This window comes from Scardinius erythrophthalmus (assembly GCF_964197995.2).
Source record: "Scardinius erythrophthalmus genome assembly, chromosome: 3".
In the NCBI taxonomy this organism is placed as follows: Eukaryota; Metazoa; Chordata; class Actinopteri; order Cypriniformes; family Leuciscidae; genus Scardinius; species Scardinius erythrophthalmus.
In genome coordinates this window covers 25,330,532-25,339,634 of record NC_138223.1, presented here as the reverse complement: position 1 = coordinate 25,339,634, position 9,103 = coordinate 25,330,532, and positions in this window count along the sequence as shown.

Below are 9,103 nucleotides of genomic sequence, written 5' to 3'. Positions count from 1 at the left end.
TTTTCAGTGTACAAATAAAATAATATTAACCTATAATTATAATTTGTAATTAAATGCAGGGCCTAGGCTACGCTTGAATGATATGCAATTAAACAAACATCTGCTAATTTAGAAGATTGCAGCTCTGTTATTTGCAAACATGCAACAGCCAAGACTGCAAGTTATAAACATATTATAAGACATCCAGTTTGTACAGAATTGACATAGTGATTTCTAATTGGTTGGTGTTACATTTCAGCCTTGTGTTAAAGCACTTTCCGTTCTCCCCTACAGCAATATTACAAATTAAAATGTGCTTATCTACATCAGGTTATTGCCGATAGCACCGAACCGCACAAGCATTACTCTTTATCTCTGTTTATCTCTTTGTCTGTGTTTGTGAGCATGAATTCTCAGATGTGCAAATTAACACAGACATCACAGCCTCTAATCTCTGGCTTGTTAGACCTCCCTGTGTTTTACTCGATGTGGTTGAACCTGGCTAAAAGCCTTGTACTGTCCCAAATCTGTTTTTAGACAATTGGGGCATTGAAACAATGTAAGCATTCTAATAAAACTGAGCTTGTTTAATGCTACCAAGAGGATTGGGCTGGGTGGGGGTCATACACAAAAGGAATAAAGACAAAGGTTAAAAAGCCTAATAAAAACTGACATTTGAAATAGAGACAAATACTTGTCACTCATTTATTGACCTGTTAATATTGTCATTGAATATAGTATCAAATATATAATAATCAGAGTATCAATTCATAAAAAAAGGTCACCACAATACTGAAATAAAACCTTCAGAATTTTACAAATAGCACTTCAGATGCATTGTACTTACAGAATAAACAGGAAGTTTTATTCAATTAAGGTGACTTGGAGGGAAAAAAACAGTCACATGAACTTCATTGAGAATGGCCATAAGAAGATAACATCAGAGGAAAGTACACAACTTTCCTCTCACAAAAAATGGCAAGGCAGGAATGTAAGTTTTTATATTATTCAGTTATAATAATAACATTATTGGCTTAAAATAGTCCATTAATCTCCACAATCTACACACATCAGACCCCTCTGATTATTAGTACAGCCTAGTTAAAGGATGTTAATTCAGGATATTCACCCACAGTAATACAGGGATATTCACCCACAAATGAACACCCAAAAATTGTGTCATCATTTACCTGTATGCCTATGGAACAAATATTTAGAAAAATGCCTGTTTTTTTGTTTGTCTGTTTGTTTGTTTACCTCTGGTTTGTATTTTGCCAACAGCTTGTGCAGATCTGGTCAATAAAATGTGTGACATTTTTAATGTTGCAGTGAAGTAGAGGTATCGACAGATCTTTTTTTTTTTATGAGTGTAACATTTTTGACAGAAAAAATGTAAGGTACTTCATTTTTTTTTTTTGTTTTTTTTTTTTGAGATGTGGGTTTTGCACTTAAAAAACAAAGGCAGATGAATTAAGGCATTTAAGGGGACTAAATGATTGGAGAAGTCCTGCATATTGTACATCACAAGAGAGACGTCTGTCGTTTTACCTGAATATTTTTTATTAAAACTGCAAGGTCAAAAAGAAAAAAAACATGCATGGATGAATCATTCACAATAAGTAACATGCATTTAGAAGAGAATGGGGGTGAATTGTCATTTGACTACAACTTTAAAGATGTATTATTGCAATGTTGCTATGTCAGTGATTGAGGCCACCACAGAGAATCTCTAGGGTGAGACCTGCGAAAACAAATAGACACACAGTGGTTGTCTGATTCACTGACCTGACATACACAGCCACTCCCTGTGAAAGATGACTCACTTTGTCTAAGCATCTCTCTCTGCACTTCAACCAGGTGAACTTTTGTGTTCTGATGTCAGTAGTGTTGAAATGCAATGCCTGAGGCTAAGAATGTTCAGAAACACTGGGCGTGCCTGGATGAAAGTCTTCTTTTCTCCCAACCCCTCCGCCTCTATCCCTTTCTCCTGTTCTTTATCCACCCCCTTCCCTCGAACATAAGCACTCCAATCACTTAGTATGCACTCCCTCTCTCTTTCCTCCTCCTCTCTTTTTCTCAGTGACATTGGTGGTCGGTGTTTCTACACAGCAGCAGCAAATAAATCTGCATGGAGAGCAGAATTATCCCAGAGCCGTAAATCTCAATCTGCTGTTGCAGTTCCATTCTGGTTGCTTTAAATCATATTAATGTCCCCTCTGGTCTGTATTTCCTCCTAGGTCTTTTTTATTTACTTTTTTTTTACTTTTTTTTTTTGTGTACACCGTTCTGGATTTTCTCTGAAGGTTTGTAAAACTAACAGATTTAGACAGTGTTTTGAAGACACCTCAGGGACGCTGCAGTCTGGCCAGAGAGAGTGAATTCTGTCAGCTACTGTGTCTCCAGAGGTTGGGCTGGGGCTGAGAATGGAGAGATATGTCGACAGAAGCAGGTTTTGTCATGTCCGAGGGTGTAAGTCATGCGCTGCCTTCCCTTCATGGAACTGATCAGGGGACGGATGTTGGTACTTCATTAGAATGGAAATCCCATGCAACTTTTTATCAAGAATTTTATCAAGAGAAAACATTTTTAAATGTAAGAACAGGTTCTGTTTAAATGAATTCGTGTGAATTTGAACTGAATTGAAATGACAGGAAATGGAATTTACTGAATTGTAATTCAAAGAAAGTCAACGCTACAGTCACCCAAAGGTTTTGCTCTAAAACATAAATAATTACATCATTTATTTTGACTAATCATGATGATTTTTCCCCTGATAGTTCAATACTGTCAAAATAATCCACACAGCCATCAAAACAGATTTGAATTTTGCCACAACATTTCAAATGGACTCCATTTTTATCATATAAATATTGACATAAATTTGTGGTAAATTAAAGCATTGGGTAATTACACATGTAATCTTGATTAACCAATGAAGTACTTGTAAAAAGATGTGAAATCAATGTTATAAACAAGTTAGGTCAAAAGTAATCAGAAAGTAATCAAATTATATTACCTTATGTAATGTAAAGGATCATGTTAATAACAATAATTTTTATATAATTTGGAATCAGCAACCAACTACAATTTGTAAGTAATCTGCAGAACCGATTCTGGAAAATGAATTGTTCTTCCACCATTATCCAAAACATTTGAAATATTTTACTTATCTTAATATTTATATATAATTTTCTAGTAATTATACTTCCCAATTCAAATTGAAAATCTACATTCTGTTTGCTACCTCACTTCAGGAATTCTCTGTTTAGTTCTACATGGCACACATCCATCCTGTACATTGACAGTATTGATCCTTTCCACCCTATATTAAACACACATGAATAATTTATGATTCTGAGGGATATATCATGGGAAATGTCACTGTACTGTTATCCATCACACTTTCTGACTGAAACAATTACAAGGTATATTGCAAAATAATGCATTTTATTATAATGGACATTTTTCAGAATCAGTTTTCTAAGGAAGAGAGACCTTTACCTTCATGTGCAGACGCATATTGGTATTGATTTGAATCTCATTGCTCTTTCCTCTCTATTGATTATTGACATGGGACTGATGTCCTCTTTACAACTCTAGAACCCAGTCCTCATGACCTCTTTTTTCTCTCTGGCCCTTCTGCTGTAAGCTTGTCTTTCCCTTCAGCCAGGTGGGATAATCCATCAATTTCTACTTGCCAACAGCGTTTGTGTGTGTCAGTGTTTGTGAGGGACACAACTGTTCCTATATTTGTGTATCATGTAATTTTATTATTTCCTAAACATCAGAAAAACCCTTGTAACTCTTCACTGTCACAAGTGTGTTGTAGTCACACTCACATCACCAAATTAGGAGTATTGTACACTTTTTATCAATGCATATTATTTATGAGACTGAGTTGAAACATTTTTATAGCTTCACTATACACTGTCCATACACACATTTCTGTTCACGTTTTCTTTTCTCACTGTGCGTGAGTGTTGAGTCTGAGGAGGAGGGGGCGGGGGAAACGACGATCTCGTATTTTGAATTTGGACTGCAGTACCTATTTCGACCACTAGCTGTCATTCTTACAGACTGCACCTTTAAATAAAAGACAAAATAATATAAAGATTAAGACTGTTAATGTGCACTATGTATAAAGTGCAATTATTAGGGTGCTATAATGATTTGCGTAAAAATAGACAGTTCCAAGGATGCAGACTAAAGCATCAACGACTGTTCAGTTGAGTCATCAGGCATTGTTAGTGTTCAAACAGTTCAATGACAGTACCAACTTATCTAGTAAAGAACACCAGGGAACAATAAAACAGTAAAGGGCTAAGCGCTGAACCCTGTGGGACCCCAGTTGTGAGAATGCAGCGATTGAGCCTTTTCATCTGACCTAGTATGACCTTTTATCTAAGCAGGATATAAACTAGTAAAGCACAAATTCAAGTGCCCATGTATTTTATTTTGAGATCAGCAGAATGATATTTCTGTACTGAATACACCTGAGAAATCATACTGGCTTAGTGTAGATGCTTTGGCTGACTTTGGAAATTGCAAGTAAAGCAGCTTTAATGATACAGCCATCAAAACAGATTTGAATTTTGCCACAGCATTTAAAATGGACTCCATTTTTATCATAAATATTGCTATAAATTTGTGGTAAATTAAAGCATTCTGGCAGTGGGTTACAACATTACATGTAATTTTGATTAACAAATGAAGTACTTGTAATAAGATGTGAAATCAATGTTATAAACAAGTTAGGTCAAAAGTAATCAGAAAGTAGTCCAATTATATTACCTTATGTTGATTTATATGGGCGGGGTTGAGGAAAAGAAAGAAAAAATAGATATTCTGAGAAAAAAACGGTAAATACTATAATAATTATTTTTACTGTACACCACAGATTTGTGGCTGTTTCTGCCCGAGCAAACAAAAGCAAACTAAATCCTGCCGGGAGACATGGCTAAACACACACAGAGAGAGTGAGGTGGAAAACAGAGTAATGCCATGGCAACAGGAAACAATACTGTAAGAACTTGTACCCAGTATGCATACTTGGTGTGTGAATAAGATTACTGCGACTTTTTATTACAGTTTGGCTGAGTGCACTCTGGAACACTGGGAACGCAGATTTTGTAGCATTGGCCTTTGAGATTAACTGTAGACTGTTATTTTTTTAACCATAAGTTAGTGTGTGAGAATCCCAAGAGTATGTAGCATATGCGACTGGTTTTGTGTCTGTACTTCCGATGTCTGACGCATTGCTGTTGTCCTCAGCTATTCCCTGTCCTTTTCCCTCTCTTCAAAAGCCAAGACTTTCTTCCAGTTGTTTTTGTTGAATCCAAACAGCCATTAAGCCATTGTAGTTAAAAATAAAACTTTAGTGGAAAAAAGAGCAAGGTTGGGAAACATGACTGGTAAGAGCAGGAACGGCCATGAGCACGTGCGATGATGGTTTCACACAGAAATTTCAACTGCAGATACGGGGTGGGTCTATAACTGCCTCTGTCATTACATACACTGGAATTTTTTATTGTTATAAACCTGAATAAAATGTGTGAACATATGTTGTTTTATATGTTGTTCCACACTATCTGTTACAGTCTGCCTATTCTGTATAGGCACTGTATAGGCAGACTGTCTGCCTATTCATTTTATCCATGATAATTTCATAGTGCATTCTTTATGTTCATGTTGGGTGTGGAAAAGAGAGGGGGGATAGAGAGAGGCAGGAAGAGAAATAAAACAAGAATGTGACTTTGCCTGTTTTCCTCACATTTGAATTGGTCTTTTTCAAAACCACGTGTTTGTGTGTGTATGAACTTTGTCATTAATTGTACGTAATTTTCTATGGTGAAAGGAAAATGGGTCCCACACTGCAAAAGAAAAATTGTCAAACCGGTTTTCTCCACAGCTGAACCAAACAAAAAGTTTCAACACACACACACACACACACACACACACACACACACACACACACACACACACACACACACACACACACACACACACACACACACACACACACACACACACAAGATGCAACCTCAGGGCACACATACCTGCCAGTATTTAACCTTGTCCTTAAGGACAAGACCAAGCAGATTGCATCTGTTGCGTCTCTTTCATGCAATCACACACACACACACACACACACACACGTTGGGTTTCCATGTTTTGGGGGAATTTTTATACTATACAAACTCTATATTCTATGCTCTATAACCCTAAACCTACCTATCACAGAAAACGTTCTGAATTTTTACATAAAAAAAAAACATTTAATATTATTCACAAGCTGTTTTCCTCATTGTGTCATTGACATTTTGTCCCCACAACATAGGGAATACCTGAACCACACCAGGGATGTATTACTGACCGGGCCTATGGGGCCAGTGCCCAGGGGCCCTTGACTACCAGGGGGGGCTAGGGTTTAAGGCCACGCAATCCAGTTTGGTTCAGAAAACCCATTAACAATGAAAACAAATGTTTATTAATGCTGTAATACATGTGTCCCATAGCCTACACAAGGCCTCTTAAACAAGGCTCTTGGACTATGAGGGCTCCCTGGAACTTACTTTTGGCCCCTATGTGAATATGAAACTAATATAAAAACACTCGGCTCCGAAGTGAAAGCTTAACTGAGGGAGTGTTGCACGCTACCTTATATACCCGTATCAGAGGTGTCAAGTAACGAAGTACAAATACTTCGTTACCTTACTTAAAGGGGTGGTTCGGGATTTTTGACATCGGACCTAATTTTTAAGTCAGCCTGGTTGTTATTCATCAGTGGAGACATTTTTAAAAAAAAAATATCCAGTCCTTATATTTGGATAGTTAGCCGATGCTAGGCTAGCGCGAGTCAAGGGTATATGTTAGCCAGCCATTAAAAACCGTTTTACCCACTCCACAGTGCACCAAACGCAAATCAATTATAACACTAGACTATCGATGCAAATGTACGTTGAGAGAATAATGTTAGAAATCAAACTTACCTTTCATCTCAATGATCCCAAAGCTCAGCAGCTGCGGAATTTTACTTTGCTCCAGTTAGTAATGCGGCAAAAAGTAAACACAGAAAAGAAGCGCACTACAGTGTGTGCAGTAGATGTGTGTACCGGCTCACTCGGTTGCCTAGGTAATCAATATCACTCCGCTGCTGCTGTAGACAAGGCTTATGATTACAGGGAACAAATTATAACTAATGCAATGTGATGAAAGGTAAGTTTGATTTCTAACATTATTCTCTCAACGGACATTTGCATCGATAGTCTAGTGTTTTAATTGATTTGCGTTTGGTGCACTGTGGAGTGGGTAAAACGGTCTTTAATGGCTGGCTAACATCTACCCTTGACTCGCGCTAGCCTAGCATCGGCTAACTATCCAAATATAAGGACTGGATAATTTTTTTTTTAAAAATGTCTCCACTGATGAATAACAACCAGGCTGACTTAAAAATGAGGTCTGATGTCAAAAATCCCGAACCACCCCCTTTAAGTAGAAATTTGGGGTATCTATACTTTACTGGAGTAATTATTTTTCAGACGACTTTTTACTTCTACTCCTTAAATTTTGACGCAATTATCTGTACTTTCTACTCCTTACATTTTAAAAAAAGCCTTGTTACTCCTATTTAATTTTGGCTTGTCGTCGTAAAAAAAAAAAAAGGCCAATTAAACAAACGGTTTAGACCTGACTCCCGCCTCCTGGATACACATCGCTAAACTGATTGGCGTCTCTGTAGGCAGCCTAGGCTCTGAGTTCTGCACACAATGACGGGAATGCTCATCCTATGGGGGAACAGCTCGCCTTGGGATTGGAATGCCAAGACAATGGCATCCACTTTCCAGTGGACCAACCTCTGTTTGGAGACAGCGTTTCCCTTCTGCTGGCCTCCAAAGCAAAAAAAGAGCTGTTCTGAGCCTCTGAAAATCTGTGTGCGGTCCAAATTCCAGATGGCTGGCAAGTTGCGACATGCGACGTGTACGTAGATCCCCCTGATGGTTGATGTACGCCACCGTCGATATTTTGTCCATCTGGAGTAGTACGTACTTGTCCTGAAGGAAGGGTCGAAACCAGCCAGCAGTACTGCTAGCATCTCGAGGCAATTGATATGCCACTGAAGTTGAGGTCCTGTCCAGGAGCCCGAGGCTGCATGCCCTTAGCATACAGCACCCCAGCCCATAATGGAGGCATCTGTTGTGACAAAAACATGCCTGGACACTTGTTCTAGGGGGTCTCAGCCCGTAGAAAGGCAAGGTCTGACCAGGGGCTGAAAGAACAGTGACAGATCGGTGTGATTTCACCCGATGTGTGCCACGGTGCCATGCCCATCTCGGGACTCTGCCTTGTAGCCAGTGCTGAAGTGGTCTCATATGAAGCAATCCGTGTGGTATGACCACTGCTATGGATGTCATATGCCCCAGGAGCCTCTAATATAATGTCAGTGGAATCGCTGTCCTGCCCCTGAACGAATTCAAGTATAGGTCAAATATTGGTCATCCCGTCATATTGACCAAGTCCAACTCCATACTGAGAAAAGAGATACAGGGGATGCATGGAGGAGAGCATGCACTTTTCCCAGATGGTTGAGGTACTGGAGCACCAGGTCCCTGTGTTCACACAACTGATCTTAAGAGTGGGCCAGAATGAGCCAGTTCTCGAGATAGTTGAGGATGAGAATGCCCATCTCCCTTAGCAGGGCGAGGGCAAGGGTGGCCTTTCTTGAAGACGTGGGTGACAAGGGCAGCCCAAAGGGACTTTGAAGACCAAAAGACCTTGTACACATATGCCCGCCCCTCAAACGCAAAGCGCAGAAACGGTCTGTGTCAAGGTATAGATCAATACATGAAAGTTGGGTTGATCGCTGCAAACCAATCTTGGGGGCGAACGCACTTGAGGATGTGTTTCTGCGTTAGCATCTTGAACGGAAGCTTGTGAAGAGACACAAAACACGCAGATCCAAGATTGTCCATAATCCCCACCACTTATCCCTTGAAGTATGGGCTGTAAAACCCTGACCTCATCTCGGCTGAAGGGACCAGCTCTGTTGCTTCCTTTGCCAGCAGGACCGCAATTTCCGCACACAGGACAAGAAGCATCCTTGTCTGCCACTGAGGTAAAGTGAACG